The sequence below is a fragment of the Mesoplodon mirus genome (assembly GCF_964341445.2).
Source record: "Mesoplodon mirus genome assembly, chromosome: 4".
NCBI classification, from domain to species: Eukaryota; Metazoa; Chordata; class Mammalia; order Artiodactyla; family Ziphiidae; genus Mesoplodon; species Mesoplodon mirus.
The window spans coordinates 6,195,562-6,212,754 of record NC_138979.1 but is presented as its reverse complement, the minus strand read 5'-3'; positions in this window follow the sequence as shown (position 1 = coordinate 6,212,754).

The following is a 17,193-nucleotide window of genomic DNA, read 5'->3' as shown; positions in this document are numbered from 1 at the left end:
CTGAGTTCTAGTTGTGACTACCGTTGGTGTCAGGAACTATGCAGATTCTGAGACTTCACAGGTGAGCTGCAAGTTAACCTGTCACAGCTGCAAGGATGCTGGCAGAAGACACGAGATTCCCGGGTCAGAGACAAAGGACGTTTTACTAACAGCAATAGCTAAAGTATCAACACTGTCTTGCCTTAGTTCTCTGACTCCCAGTTCCTGTAGGGCCACACAGAAAGGGCCAGGTGATACTTGTATATGCACTCGGTTGAGCTGTGGGAGAGGAACCCGAAGCCTAGCAAACTCTAGTCTTTTATAATGGGTAGCAAATTGACCAATCTTTGCTCTGAAAGGAGCATCACCCCTGTCTCCTAATACAGTTCACTCTCTTTGAAACGATGGTCCAGAACAAAAAAGACTGCCTTCAAGACATGCAGAAATGCTAGAAATCCATGGAGAATGGTCTCCCAAGAGTAGCTAGCACTGTGTTCTGGGTCAGGTTATCTGTCTTTACTGTACTTGTTTCCTTATGGATAAAAGGGGGAGATCATTACCCAACTCCTAGGATAGTCTGAAATAAAATATTATTCCAAATTCAAAAAGAGCCAAAATCATGAGTACTTAACTTTTTATATGATGTTAGAGCATTTTCTGATAGTCCTGCTGGAAATATAATTTTGTTGTTACCATATAATGCATTAATAACCCACAACTGATGAAAGCACAGGTAATTCCAATCCAGTAAGATTAGAGGTTAATCTCTGAAATGAATGAGGTGTAGAAAGTTAACTGTATATCTAATGTCGCAATTGTACTTATACATTCCTTTTCTGTCTTTACTAATCCCTGCTCCTAAAACATTCTTTGCCTGCTCATTTGTCTTCTTACTGGTTGCCTCATTAGGGAATTTTAACATTTTACAGAGGCTAACAAATTTGTTTTAAAAGTCTGTAAGTTTCTTATGGGGATTAAATGAAATAATATATATAAACTGTCTGAATGTATCCAGAGCATATAAGGTGTTCCATAAATATTAGTTCTTTCCTATCATAGGAACATTCTATGATTTGAGGCTACTGAAAATAAATTATGCCAACTGGATCATTTTGTAATTAAAACCACAAAGTCATATTGTTTCCTAATAGTTTTAAAATAATGACCATTTTCACTGGTTACCATACATTTTCAGAATCAATATAATTTTGATTGTAACTACTCATGAAAAAATGGTATTTAAATGCCCCCATTAGCTAAAACACGTTTGTAGCTAGAGCATTACTTTTACTTATCTTCCTCTTCATGTGTCCTTTTCAGCTGGTTTCTCTCTCCCCCGAGTCAGTCCATCACTTTTGTTTCAGGAATGGAGAGGGAGAACATGTAAAAAGAACAGAGGGGTTCTTTTCCAGTTGTCTATTTAGAGGAAGCCTTGGTACAAAGGGCACTGAGCTGATTTCAGATGGTCCCGAAATACTTAAGTGGGCATGCCAAAAAAGTTGAAGATCAAGTTTGCTAAGTTCTTTGTTTCCTGTTTGGGATGGGCATTAGGGTGAAAGTCAGGGAAACTGTTATGGAGCCCACCACGCTCAGGGACAGTTAACCCACAGCAGAGGCTTTGGGGTGGGCAGTATGAGCTGGAGGCCAAATAACAGATGTGGCAGTGACTCAACGGAGTCTTCAAACCCTATGAAGGACAAGGGGAGGCTGAGTCATCAGAGAGGGTTTTCTCAAGTCCTCAGACTGAAATACCATATGCCTGCACTGTGAGTTCATCCACCAAAGACTTCAATAACAGATAAACAGGTTACCTAAGATCAGAACTGGACTGCAGGGGAGCTAAGTTCACACCAGCTATCACAGCTACCCAGCCCTCCCAATTCCACAGAGCCTTGTGGTCCCTGCCTCAGACTCTTGACTGCCATCTTAAAAAAGAGCAAGGAGAACATAAGGCCATCTGAAACACTGAATGGTTGTCCAAAGAATCAAGTTAAACCTAAAGAAACAGATACATTTGCAACAACATGGAAGGACCAAGAGATTATCATACTAAGTGAAGTCAGACAGAGAAAGACAAATAGCATATGATATCGCTTATATGTGGAACAGAAAAAAATGATACAAATGAACTTATTTACAAAACAGAAATAGAGTCACAGATGTAGAAAACAAACTTATGGTTACCAAAGGGAAAAGGGGTGGGGGTAGGGAAAAATTAGGAGATTGGGATTAACACATACACACTACTATATATAACATAGATAACCAATAAGGACCTACTATATAGCACAGGGAACTCTACTCAATATTCTGAAATACCTATATGGGAAAAGAATCTAAAAAAGAACGGATATATGCATATGTATAACTGAATCACTTTGTACACCTGAAAGTAAAACAACTATACTGCAATAAAAATTTAAAAAAATAAACAGATAAAATTATTTTGTCTTTGTTTTATATTAGACTAGGCTGCTTTGTGGGTTTTGTTTTCTCCTCTACCCAACCAGGTAGACACTTGATGAGAAAAATCAGGGTGAGTAGGGCTTCCCTGGTGGCGCAGTGGTTGAGAGTCCACCTGCCGATGCAAGGGACACGGGTTCGTGCCCCAGTCCGGGAGGATCCCACATGCCGTGGAGCGGCTGGGCCCATGAGCCATGGCCGCTGAGCCTGCATGTCCACAGCCTGTGCTCCACAACGGGAGAGGCCACAACAGTGAGAGGTCCGCGTACCACAAAAAAAAAAAAAAAAAAAAAAAAAAAAATCAGCATGAGTAAACTTGTGACCCTGCCACCTACTTTTCTGAGCTGTTCAAACACTTTCCACTATTACTGGGGGTGGAAACAGTTTGAGAAGGCTCACAGCAACAGAACAGAAATCTTGAGTTTTGCTTTTTTTAGGATTTCAAACTCTAGTATTGTGTTATTTTTTTACCTAAAACATCAGCCATAGTAGCTTGAGAGTGCAAATTATAAAACGAAATTCAAAGGTCTACAAGTAGCTGTACAAATTGCTCATTAAAGGTGATCACTTTTTAAAAAAATACCAGTTAAGCTTCATAGACTAAAGAATAACCCAGCTGAAGATCTACAAGTGATGTCCACAGCCTGAATACTCTGGTAAATACAGCCTTCAACTGTCAGCTCCTGGCATCAACCTCACCCAAATCAGATAAGTAAAAACTGGGTCTGACTTATGAGTGATGCAAAGCATGGCTCTTGGGGAAATGGCAAGGTTTGTAGTGATTTAGCACCTGGTCATGGGAAAACTTGATTGTAAGGTAAAATAAGCAGAAGCTCTAGGAAAGGCATAAAAATGTCATGTAAATAGGGGAGCAGTCGGGGAAGAGCTGAGATCAAATAAAATTTTCTCAGAAGGTGTGCCACTTTATTCTGATGCACCGAGAGGCAGTCTGTTGTGACAGTTCAGGGCACAGGTTAGAAGCTAGGCTGCTTGGTCTTGAATCCTGCTCTGCCCTTTACTGACCTTCACAAAGTCATTCAACCTGACGGTACCTGTGTTTTCTCATTTGTAAATGGTGATAATAATAGTATTGACTTCACTGGTTGTTGAGAATTCAGTGTTCAGGTGTGTCAGGTTCTGAGAAGAGTGCCTAGGATGCAGCAAACACTATGTGAGTCTGTTATTATCGCTGTTGCTGGTAGTATCGCAATGACGCCACCACGAGTATGAGACACAGGTGATAGGATGTGGCGTAGAATTACCACGACCCCTGCCCACTGAGAGTTTGCAATCTAACAGCTGGAGTAGATTTGACTAAACGGCCTTTGAGGTTTTCCAGTTAACAGATCAATAGGTTGTAATATGGCTATGAATTGCATTTTAAATGCAAACTGCAACATACCTTGAGAAAATCAAGAACTACTCGGTGGTTTTCAGACTGGTTTTTGAGAAGCCGTGTTTTTTTGGTTTTTTTTAATTAATTAATTTGTTTGTTTTTATTTTTGGCTGTGTTGGGTCTGTGTTGTTGCTGCGCATGGGCTTTCTCCGCTTGAGGCAAGCGGGGGCTACTATTTGTGGCGGTGCGCAGGCCTCACATTGTCGTGGCTTCTCTTGTTGCAGAGCACAGGCTCTAGGCGCCTGGGCTTCAGTAGTTGTGGCACACGGGCTCAGTAGTTGTGGTGCATGGGCTCAGTCGTTTCTCCCCAGCATGTGGGATCCTCCCGGGCCAGGGATCGAACCCATGTTCCCTGCATTGGCAGGCGGATTCTTAACCACTGCACCACCAGGGAAGCCCAGCCCTGGGTTTTGAGTAGTGATTCTTCTCAGGGGGGAAGGGAGAGGGGTTAGAGAAAGAGGATACGGGAAGAAGACAGTGGAGCTTGGTGTACCTTTTCAAAGCTTAGCAATCAACAAAAAAGATGTTCGAGAAAACAGCTCACAAATGACATATGTAACTGCGTCCAAAGTGCTTGGAAAGTTGAGTATCTTAAACAGGTTAAGAATTTCCCTTTCACTCTTGCTGTTAACACCATTAATTAACCAACCATTTGGATCTCTAGCAAACCATTTAGATCCTAAGAAAAAGAGTAAAAAGTTCAAACTGACCCTTCTCCATATTATTACAAATTCCTGAGGGCTAGTTTACTTAGACTTTATCCAACAGCAATGACTCCAAAATACATCTTCTGAGAGCTAGATTGTGATATTCTATCTTTCTATAAAAATCAAGTAGTGGTAATCTCCACCTGATTCACAGAAAGAAAAAAATAAATGTACCAAACTTGTGGATAGAAAGTTCTCACTTGAGTTTTTCTTTCATAAACTTTCTTCAGTGGTTGGCGCTTATTACCACTACTGATGACAAGTGGGAACAATAAAATCAATAAATAAGTAGTAAAAGAAAGTTAACGAAAACCCTGGAAAAGGACCAGGCTCAACTTGTTATTTCACAGGCTCTCAAGCGATGATTTTACAGAGCACACATGTTCCGTTGTTCTATTTTCGTTCACGGTCCTCTCAGCAGAGCTGCATGCCTCAGTATTTCTTGGAGTCCCACACCCCTTAACTTTCAGCTCAGACATCTGAACAAGTCTGAGACCACCAAAGTATAAGCTCCTAATGCTTTAATACAATCGAACAGAGAACCTATGTTTCCACGCCTCCTGCCAACTTCGTAGGCTATTTGAGAAGCCTCAGGGTGATACACAACCATTAACATCAGCTGCGCTATTTGTGGCCTGTGGAGACGCATACACTGTGAACAGGGCTGAGAACACTGTATCCCAGAACACTGCATCCTTGGTCCCAAAACGCATAGCAGTTTGATTGGATTGCAAAACACAATGGGAGAATTTGGAAAAGCATATTGTACCTCGAATTCCATGGAGCCCGTCCCCACCTTCCCAACACCCTTTGAATTATTAGGAAAGATTTACCAAAGTCGTAGGAGTGATAAGCAGACCACAGCACCTCAAGCAAGAAGGCTTGCCTTTCGGCTCTGCCTTGTGACCTTGCGGAAATTATGAAATCATATTCAGTGAAACGCGAGAGGGAGTTGACACCGAAGTCTTTCCCCAAACGTACCGTAGAGCAATTGGGGAAAGAAGAAGGAAACTACGTTTAGACGAAAAATCTCCAGCCCAAACAGCCTGTGACAACAAAACAAGGTTATACCTCCTAATTTTCAGAAATTTGCCCACCTTAAAAGGCTGCGAAGCTCTCTGGATCTTTAGCCAGGGATCGTCCTCTTGTGCACCCAGGAACCAGCCCCTCAAGGCTCTTCAGTTTGGCTGTCTCTTGCTGTTGGCTTGCGAGACTGTCACCCCCACCCTGGACGGCTGCTGGCCACGAGAGACCCAGCCACACAACCAAGACCAAGTTCGAGCTTTCGCCAAGACCTTGTGATAAGCAGGGAAAAACTTGAGAGTAACTTAAGAACCAGCTAGTCAAAGAGCATGCAAGCCCAAACTGCCCTTGGGTGCTATATGGATGGCGCTCATTGGTTCCAGCTGTTCTCCTGATTTTCTCTCTGTATCTTCCTAACTTCTCCTTAATTGAGAGTTATGAGGGCCTCTTAAAGGGCCAACGTATGGCTTATGTCTCAGAAGTTCCAGAAACTGAAAACCTTGAATGTAAACACCATGAAGACAAAATAAATGGGATACAGTATTCAGAAAAAAGTGCATTTTGAAGTATGTTACAGAGAGAGACAGAGACAAAGAGAGAAAGAGAGAGAGAGAGAGAGGGATTGAGGATAATGAGCCTGTACCTATTCCAAAAAGTATCCTAAACATAATACGTTTTGAACATCCAGGAAACCTGAGAGATGTCCACAGTCCTGCTCAGCCTTCTCATAAATTTCTGATCTTGAGTAGTCTTTCGAAGGTCACAGCTGTGGAAATGTAGATTCTGCAGTCTGAAGGTGCCAGGATTCTCTGCTCTGGGTCTCAAACTCAAAGCCAATTTGCATTAAGCTACAAGGTCTACGGCTTGAGCATCAGAGAACCATATAGGAATAAGGAAAGATTTCTACTGTGTTGGTTTCATCCGCAGCACTTGTGTGTTTTATAATTTTTAACTTTTTTCTTGTTCATTGTCTGCCTCACTCCCATGGGACTATAAGTTCTGTGAGGACAGAAAACACAAACTCTTTTGCTTATTAATTTATGCCCAGAAATGAGGTCTAGCACATAGTTGGCACTCAAAAAAAATGTCACTAAAATGATTGACTGAAGGATCTGGGGAGTAGGAAACAGAAAGAAAAATGCATATAGCTAGTAAGTAACAGGGCAGTGAACAAACCATCTGGTGGGCTGGCCAGCACAGGGCAGACCCCCATTCTGTGACAGTTACTCCCCAGTAACGGGGTAACGCCAGGTGCATGGGGGAAAGAGAACTTGGGTCTGAGGAACAATTGGGAATTAGAGAATTTTCTAGCTGAAAGGGCCAGGAGATAAGCTTAGTTATTTCGGGGTGCTCCCAAAGCCAGGTTACTACCAACTTAGAGGAGACCCCAGTCTTCCTAACTCCTGGTTTTAAGTGCCATAGTCTCTGAAGTAATGGCTTCAAACAGAGAGATGTGAATGTTAAGATAATGTCCATCGACAGAGGAATGGATAAAGAAGATGTGGTACATGTATACAATGGACTGTTACTCAGCCACAAAAAAGAATGAAATAATGCCATTTGCAGCCACATGGATGGACCTAGAGATGATCATACTAAGTGAAGGAAGTCAGACAGAGAAAGACAAATATCATATGATATCACTTATGTGTGGAATCTACAACAAAATGGTACAAATAAACTTATCTATTGATACAAAACAGAAATAGAGTTACAGATGTAGAAAATAAACTTATGGTTACCAGGGGGTAAGGGAGGAAAGGGATAAATTGAAAGATTGGGACTGACATATACTATATAAAATAGATAGCTAATAAGGACCTACTGTATAGCACAGGGAATTCTCTTCAGTACTCTGTAGTGACCTTTTGGGAAAAAAGTCTAAAAAACAGTGGATATATGTATATTATAACAGATTCAATTTGCTGTACAGCAGAAATTAACACAACATTGTACATCAACTATACGCCAATAAAAATGATGAAAAAAGTAAGAAAAAAGATGGGCTGAAGGTCCTGGCAACTGACTCACCAGCCTTCTTGTAGCTCCCTAAATACATACGATGGCCTCCTGGTCCAAAGGCTCGATTTAAAGGATGAGAAGAGGCAAATTTCGCAGAGTTGATCTCTGAGCCAAACAAAGGTGAGAGATGGGGGAATGTACTGTCAGGGTGGGGTGCGATGTTGGCGGGTTGGCAGGGAGGAGGGTGGGGGAAGGTTCTGGGCTTTGGGAAAGAGCATCCACAGAGAGGGAGGGCTGAGCTATGTTGCTCCAGTGGCAGCTGGGGAGCGTGGGAGGTGTGGAAAGAGATCACAGAGGGGGAGATGCAGGAATGGCAGTGAGAAGCCTGAGTGCCCTTGATCTCCAAGTCTTGACTGCACAGCAGAGTGGGCGTCGCTGGGAGGCCCTGGGGCCCTCAGCCAGTCCCTGGTCAAGGGTTCCTGGCACCTTGGACCCTGGCCCCAGGACCCTGGGGTCCTGCGGTTACTCCTGCCTTCTCCCCAGTCCCAAGCCACTCCTCTCAGGGACCTTTCACCCCACTTCATCAGAAGAATAACTCAAGCATCTGTTCACATTATTTAATTTTTAACTGCAAAAGTTTAAAGGCTTCACACCCACTGCTGCTTCTAATCTAACAGTCGCTGCTTAACCTAAAGCCAGAAAACTCTGCAATGAGAAGCACAGAACTTCCCTTAGGTTTTAAAAAAATAAATAAAGATCTGACACAAAGTCTGGAAAATATAAGGGTGAGCAAAGAGGACCTTTCCACAGACTTTGCTTATACTTGCCCTGTGACAGAATGATCCTGTTAATCTAACCTTTAAGCTACAATTTCTACTTGCGATTCTGTGGTTATCCATAGGTTACAGATGAGCTGTTTTTGTTCACGTGGCTGTATCCTATGGCCTTTGCTCTATTTTGTAAACTGTATCGGTACGATCTCTAATAGCATCTCGGATTTATCTGGCAATCTTCTTCAGAAAAACCTCAGGATGCTTTTCACATGTGCTATTCTTTTATTCCTTTAGGACTTTCATTGAAAAGATTCTTAGAGATGGGCATAAAATAAGAAATCCATTTTTTTCCTGCAGGAGAGCGCTATTGAGAGTTGCCTATTTCAATGAAATTCTCTTCACATTTACACATCCTCTTCTTACCTTTCACGTTTGTGATTTTTCTCTCCACCCACTGTTCTAAGCTTATTTTCTCGTGGGACAGTGTCTTTTTGGGCCCCTGGATTTCACTGTCACCCCCTTGCCAGGCTCTCATTCTTTTCCTTCGCCTGAGCAACAGCCGGTGGAGATTTCATCAAGTATTCTTTGTTTTTTGTTTCTTTGTTTTTCTCCCTTACTTTCTAAAAACCAAAATGTGAAAATGTAATTCCAGAGTGAAATTCTGGACTAATTTTCAGAGCTAGGCACTGAGAATCAGCTGGTTCAACATCTGAAACATACTAACTTATTTCAGAAAAGGGAACATTGTAACTTCAGCAGGGATGGCATATAGTTGCTTAGCGTAATCTTTAAAATCAGACTTCAAACACTTTGAGAAGTCAAATGTTGTGCTACATGGATTCTCATCTACAAATACTTAATGGGAAACCAGGCTCTGTGTAGCCAATAACCTAGTTAATAACTTAGGTTTGGGGGCTTTGCTTGCTACAAAGAGTTTATAATCTAGTCATCTACATCCAACCTCTATGGCAGTCCTAGCACTTTCTTCTTAATAAGTTTACTTGCATCCATTCTTTGCATTAATTTAGCAAAAAACATTTGTTAGCGCCTACTGTATACGATGGCAGTGCTAAAGTCTGGTAATAAAACCATCCAGTCTTTCTGTTTCCACATAGGGACTAATCCTCTAGTCACACTTTCAAATCTAAAACTACAAACTGAGAGAAGCATTCGAAAGGCAAAGAGACAGGGCTTGCTATCTGAGATCATGAAACAAGGGGACAAGACCTGAAATAGGAGCAGGTGGGAATCAGAGAAAGTGTCACTAAAGAATAACACTGGACTGTCATCACTATGCTGTGCATTACATCTCCAGAACTTGTTTTTTAGTTGCAAGTCTGTACCCCAATTCCCCAACCCCTTAGCTCCTGGCAATCACCTTTCTATTCTCTTTTGTAGATTCCACATGTAAGAGATATCATACAATATTTCTCTGTCTGGCTTATCTCACTAAGCATAACACCCTCAAAGTCTGTCTATTTTGTTGCAAACAGCAGGGTTTCTTCCTTTCTCATGCTGAATAATAATATTCATATAGTGTGTATATATATATATATATATATAAGTATATCTCACATATTTATCCATTATCCATTTACAGACATTTAGCTTGTTTCCATATCTTGGCTATTGTGAATAATGCAGCAATAAACATGGGAGTGAAGATATCTTTGTGATACCCTGTTTTCATTTCCTTTGTATATATACATACCCTGAAGTGGGACTGTGGGATCATATTGTAGTTATATTTTATTTTTATGAAGAAACTTCATACTGTTTTCCATAGTGGCTTCACCAATTTACATTCCAACCAATGGTGCATGAGGATTCCCTTTTCTCCACATCCTCACCAACACTTGTTATTGCTTGTCTTCTTAATGATAGCCATTCTGACAGATGTGAGGTGACATCTCATTGTGGTTTCAATTTGCACTTCCTGGACGATTAGTAATGTTGAGCATTTTTGACATACTTATTGGCCATTTGTATGTCTTCTTTGCAAAAATGTCTATTCAAAATTTCTAGGAGACTAGGTCTTAAATGTTCTCACCGCAAAAAAGAAATGGTAATTATGTGACGTGATAGAAGTGTTAGCTAAAGCTATGATGGCAATCATATTACAATAAATACATGTATCAAATCAACACATTGTAAACCTTAAACTTACACCATGTTATATGTAATTATATCTGAATTAAAAAAAGAAAGAATACCTCTTGACCTGAAATCTGTAGAATGGGAAGACTTTAAATAGGAGATAGTAGGGGAGGGCGGTGCAGACCTATAGAATGGCTTACACCTAAGTCCATGGTGTTAAGAGAAGGAATATGACATTTTTGAAGATAAGGCGAAAAGGCCAGTTTGTCTAGACATGGAGAACAAGATGATCAAGTCTGAAGGGCCAATCCACAGAGGCAGTGGAGAAGATTTTTTAGTTGCTGGGGAGCGGGATTCAGGTGTTTATATTGATGGTGGTAGGTTTTTTATTGGCAGGGTCAGGTTTATATTTTGGAAACAGTGGCTGCAGTGTGGAGAGGAATAGCAAGGTGGTCTAAAGTAGATGATTTGGGATCTGTTAGAAATCTATTAAAAATCTAGGAGAGTGAGAAAAGTCACATAATTAGGATGGCTGAAGTTGAGACAGAAAAAAATGGATTACATTTAGAAATATGTAGGAGGTGAAATTGAGAGATTGGTAATGATTGGATTTGAGAGTAAGAGAAGGAAACGTCAAAGATGGCACTTAAGTCTTCAGCTTTCATAATTAAACAGTGGTCCCAGATTAGGGAAATGGGAATGTCCAAAATTTGTTTTTGTTTGAAGATTTTGAATGTCTGTGTTTTTGAGAGAACTAATAGTAGATATAGAACTGGAAATTGGATAAGATGGTCTACAGTTCATACAAGCCAGGATGGAGATATACATTTGGGAGTCATCAGCATATGGTCTGTTCTTGTTGATATTGCCCAGGAGAGGGAACTTAAGAAGAAGAGAAGATAAACTAAGACATAACTTTGAGAAAAAAACAAACATTTAAAAATACAAGAAAATCTTTCTTTAAAATGCTGAAAGGGACCATGTGAAGAGTCAGGAGAAAATGAGAAGGATGTGGTTTCATGGAAGCCAGGGTAAGAGAATTTTTCAAGAATAATGGAGTCCCTTACCTCACATCACGCACAAAAACTAACTCAAAATAGATCAAAGACCTAAATGTAAAAGCTAAAACTATAAACCTCTTAGAAGAAAACATAGGAGTAAATCTTTGTTACCTTGAATTAGGCAATAATTTCTAGATATCACATCGAAAGCATAAGCAACAAATACATAAATTGGACATCATCAAAATTTAAAACTTCTCTGTTTCAAAGGACACCATCCAGAAAGTGAAAAGACAATCCACAGAATGGGAGAAATGTTTTTGCACGTCATATATTTGATAAGGACTTATATCTAGAATATATAATTCCTATAACTCAATAATGAAAATATAAATAACAATTAAAGTGTGGACAATCTGAATACACACTTCTTCAAAGAGGTTTTACAAATGACCAATAAGCACAAAAAAGATGCTTTTACTTTAGTCATCAAGGAAATATAAATCTAAACCAAAATGAGGTACCACTTCATATCCACTAGGATGGCTAGAATCAAGAAGTCAGATAGGGAGTTCCCTGGTGACCTAGTGCTTAGGATTCCGGGCTTTCACTGCCATGGCCCGGTTTCAGTCCCTGGTCAGGGAACTGAGATCCCACAAGCCGGACAGCAAAATAAACAAAAAAACCCAACAACCCCCCTAACCCCACACACAAAAGAAGTCAGATAAGAATGCATGTGGTGGGAATGTAAAATGGTACAGCCCCTTTGGAAAACATTCTACGGTTCCTCAAATGGTTAAACATGGAGTTATCATACGGGTCAACAATTTCACTCCTAGATATATACTGAAAAGAAATTAAAAATATGTCTACACAAAACTTGTCAGCAAATGTTCATAGCAGAATTATTAATAACAGCTAAAAAGTGGAAACAGCTATCCATCAACTGATGAATGGACAAATGTGGTATATCCGTGCAATGGAATATTGTTCAACAATATAAAGAAATGAAGTACTGATACATGCTGTAACGTGTATGAACCTTGAAAACATTATGCTAAGTGAAAGAAGCCAGCCACAAAGGACCACATATTGTGTGATTCTATTTACATGAAATGACCATAGGCAAATCCACAGGGACAGAAAGTAGGTTGGTGACGCCTAGGACTAACAGTTTGGGGAGAAGTGGGGAGTGATTGATAAAGGGTATGTTCTAACATTGATTGTAGTGATGTTGGCAAAACTCTGTGAAAGCCATTGAATTTTATATTTTAAATGAGCGAATTGCATGGTATGTGAATTATATATATATATATATATATATATATATATATCTATCAGTAAATCTGCTATTTAATAAAAGAATAATGGAATCATCAAGAAAATTAAAGTTAGCTGAGAAGGCCAGTAGATAAACATTGAAAACTGCCCACTGAATTTCAGGCACAGGCATCATATATGACAAGCCCACAGCTAACATCCTAAGATCAGGATCAAGACAAGGATGCTCACAATTGACACTCCTATTCAACGTAGTACTGGAAGTCCTAGTCAGAGCAATTAGGGGAAAAAAATAAATAAAAGGCATCCAAATCAGAATGGAAGAAGTTAAATTGTCTCTATTTGCAGGTGACATGAACTAATATAGAAAATCTGAAAGACTCCACCAAAAAACTGTTGGAATCAATATGCAATTTCAGTATAGTTACAGGATACAAAAATCAATACACAAAAATCAGTTGTGTTTCTATCTACAAACAGCAAACTATCTGAAAACTAAAATAACAATTCCATTTACAAAACCATCAAAATGAATAAAATATTTAGGAGTAAATTTAACCAAGGAGGTGAAAGATCTGTACATGGAAAACTATAGGACATTCATGATAGAAATTAAAGACACAAATAAATGGAAAGATATTCCATGTTCATGGATTGGAAGAATTAATACTGTTAAAATAGCCATACAACCCAAAGCAATCTACAGATTCAAGGCCATCCCTATCAAAATTCCAATGGCACTTTTCACAAAAATAGAACAAACAATCCTAAAATTTGTACAGAACTACAAAAGACCCCAAATAGCCAAAGCAACCTTGAACAAGAAGAACAAAGCTGGAGGCATCACACTTCCTGATTTCAAAATATATTGCAAACCACAGTAATCTAAACAATATAGTTATGGCATAAAAACAGATACGTAGGCATATGGAACAAAATAGACAGCCCAGATATAAACCCACACATCTATGGTCAACTAATCTTTGACAATGGTTCCAAAAATACACAATGTGGAAATGATAGTCTCTTCAATAAATGGTGTTTGGAAAATATCCACACGCAGAAGCATGAAATTGGACCTTTATCTCATACCATATTTTAAAATCAACTCAAAATTGACTGAAGACTTAAACATAAGAACTGAAACTATAAAACTACTAGAAGACAACAAAGATAAACGTCCTCTTCACATTGATTTTTTTGGGTAGGACCCCAAAACACAAACAATGAAAGCAAAAATAGACAATAGGACAGCACCAAACTGAAAACCTTCTGCACAGCAAAGGAAACCATCAACAAAATGAAATACAACCTACTGAATGGGAGAGAATAATTGAAAATCATATATCTGATGAGGGGCTAATATCAAAAATATATAAGGAACTCAACTCAGTAATAACAACAAAAATGGGGAAAAGACCTGCATATATATTTCTCTAAAGAAGACATTGAAAAGGTGTTTAATATCACTAATCATCAGGGAAATGCAAATCAAAACCACAATGAAATATCACCGCACACCTTTCAGAATGGCTATTACCAAAAAGATAAAAGATAACAAGTATTGGTGAGGATGTGGAGAAAAGGAACCCTTGCACACTGTTCATGGGAATGTAAATTGGTACAGCATCTGGAAAAGAGTACAAAGGTTCCTAATAATATTAAAAATAGAAGTATCATTCCATCCAATAATCCTACTTCTGGATATATATCCAAAGGAAATGATACCAGCATCTTGAAGAGACATCCGCACTCCCATTTCATTGCAGCACTATTCACAATAGCAAAGATGGAAACAACCTAAGTGTCCATCGACAGATGAATAAATAAAGAAAATGTGATATATATATATATATATAATCTATATATATATACATATAATATATAAAATTCAGCCTTAAAAAAGAAGGAAACCCTGCCATAGAAGCAACATGGATGAATCTGGAGGATATTATGCTAAGTGTAGTAAGCCAGACACAGAAAAACAAATATTACATGATCTCATTTATTTGTGGAACCTAAAAAAGTCAGTCATAAATGCAGAGTAAAGTGACGGTTGCCAGGGGCTGATGGGTGGGGAAATGGGGTGATGTTGGCTTAAGGATATAAAGTTTGTTATGCAGATTGAATAAATTCTGGACATCTAATGTACAGCATGGTGACTATAGTTAATAAATCTGTACTATATACTTGAAATTTGCTAAGGGAATTGTTCTTAAGTGTTCTTACCACAAAAACAGAAGTGTAACTATGTGAAGTGACACATATGTAAATAAGCTTGATTGTGGTGATCATTACACAAAGTATACATATAGCAAAACATCATGTTGTACATCTTAAACATATAAAAGTTTTAATTGTCAATTATACCTCAATAATAGCTGGGGAGAAAAGGAATATAACTGGTCCTACCTTTCTAGAGCAAGGCCTTCCAAATAGCAGGCACTCAATAATTATGGCTCTAATCATTGAATATTTATATGCCAAATATAGTTTTAAGCATGTTACATGTATTAATCCATTTAATAAAAATATCAAAGATTCTTTAAACTTAGATACTAAAAAAACTAAACTCTTAATCAACACAAATATCATTGCCACATGAATGATCAAAGAAAATGAGCACATATCTATTATTGATATAATTTTTCTTATCAAAAATAAATTCATAAAATATTGTTACCTCAGCATCAAAATAAAAAGAAAAAAATATTAAAATTGTATAGATCTTGAAAACCTCAATGCATACCCAGAGTTAACAGGCCTCAATTTAAAAGCACAGCAGATATACAATTCTGTTGTTTCCTTTCTATTGCTGTGTAGCAAACACTTCAAGATCTGTGGCTTAAAATGACTACCATTCATTTGCTCACAATTCTCCAGCTCAGGTGTTTGGATTACCATCATCTGGTTGGCTTTTTTTTTTTTTTTAACATCTTTATTGGAGTATAAATGCTTTACAATGGTGTGTTAGTTTCTGCTGTATAACAAACTGAATCAGCTATACATATACATATATCCCTATATCTCCTCCCTCTTGCATCTCCCTCCCACCCTCCCTATCCCACCCCTCTAGGTGGTCACAAAGCATGGAGCTGATCTCCCTGTACTATGCGGCTGCTTCCCACTCGCTATCTATTTTACATTTGGTAGTGTATATATGTCCATGCCACTCTCTCACTTCGTCCCAGCTTACCCTTTCCCCTCTCTGTGTCCTCAAGTCCATTCTCTACGTCTGTGTCTTTATTCCTGTCCTGCCCCTAGGTTCTTCATGACCTTTTTTTTTTTTTAGTTTCCATATATATGTGTTATCATATGGTATTTGTTTTTCTCTTTCTGACTTAATTCATGCTGTATGAAAGACTCCTGGTGCATCCACCTCACTATAAACAATTCAATTTCGTTTCTTTTTATGGCTGAGTAATATTCCATTGTATATATGTGCCATACCTTTATCCATTCATCTGTCGATGGACACTTAGGTTGCTTCCATGTCCTGGCTATTGTAAATAGAGCTGCAATGAACATTGTGGTACATGACTCTTTTTGAATTATGGTATTCTCAGGGTATATGCCCAGTAGTGGGATTGCTGGGTCGTATGGTAGTTCTATTTTTAGTTTTTTAAGGAACCTCCATACTGTTCTCCATAGTGGCTATATCAGTTTACATTCCCACCAACAGTGCAAGAGGGTTCCCTTTTTTCCACACCCTCTCCAGGACTTATTGTTTGTCGAGTTTTTGATGGTGGCCATTCTGACCAGTGTAAGGTGATAACACATTGTAGTTTTCATTTGCATTTCTCTAATGATTAGTGAGCAAAATTTGAGCATTGTTTCATGCATTTGTTGGCAATCTGCACATCTTCTTAGAAAAAATGTCTATTTAGGTCTTCTGCCCATTTTTGGATTGAGTTGGTTGTTTTTTTGTCACTTGCTTTGTCATTTGCTTCATTTGCAAATATTTTCTCCCATTCTGAGGGTTGTCTTTTCATCCTGTTTATGGTTTGCTTTGCTGTGCAAAAGCTTTTACGTTTCATTAGGGCCCATTTATTTTTGTTTTTATTTCCATTTCTCTAGGAAGTGGGTCAAAAAGGATCTTGCTGTGATTTATGTCATAGAGTGTTCTTCCTATGTTTTCCTCTAAGAGTTTTATATTATCTGGTCTTACATTTAGGTCTTTAATCCATTTTGAGTTTATTTTTGTGTATGGTGTTAGGGAGTGTTCTAATTTCATTCTTTTACATGTAGCTGTCCAGTTTTCCCATCACCACTTATTGAAGAGGCTGTCTTTTCTCCATTGTATGTTCTTGTCTCCTTTATGAAAAATAAGGTGACCATAGGTGCATGGGTTTATCTCTGGGTTTTCTATCCTGTTCCATTGATCTATATTTCTGTCTTTGTGCCAGTACCATACTGTCTTGATTACTGTAGCTTTGTAGTATAGTCTGAAGTCAGGGAGCCTGATCCCTCCAGCTCAATTTTTCTTTCTCAAGATTGCTTTGGCTATTCGG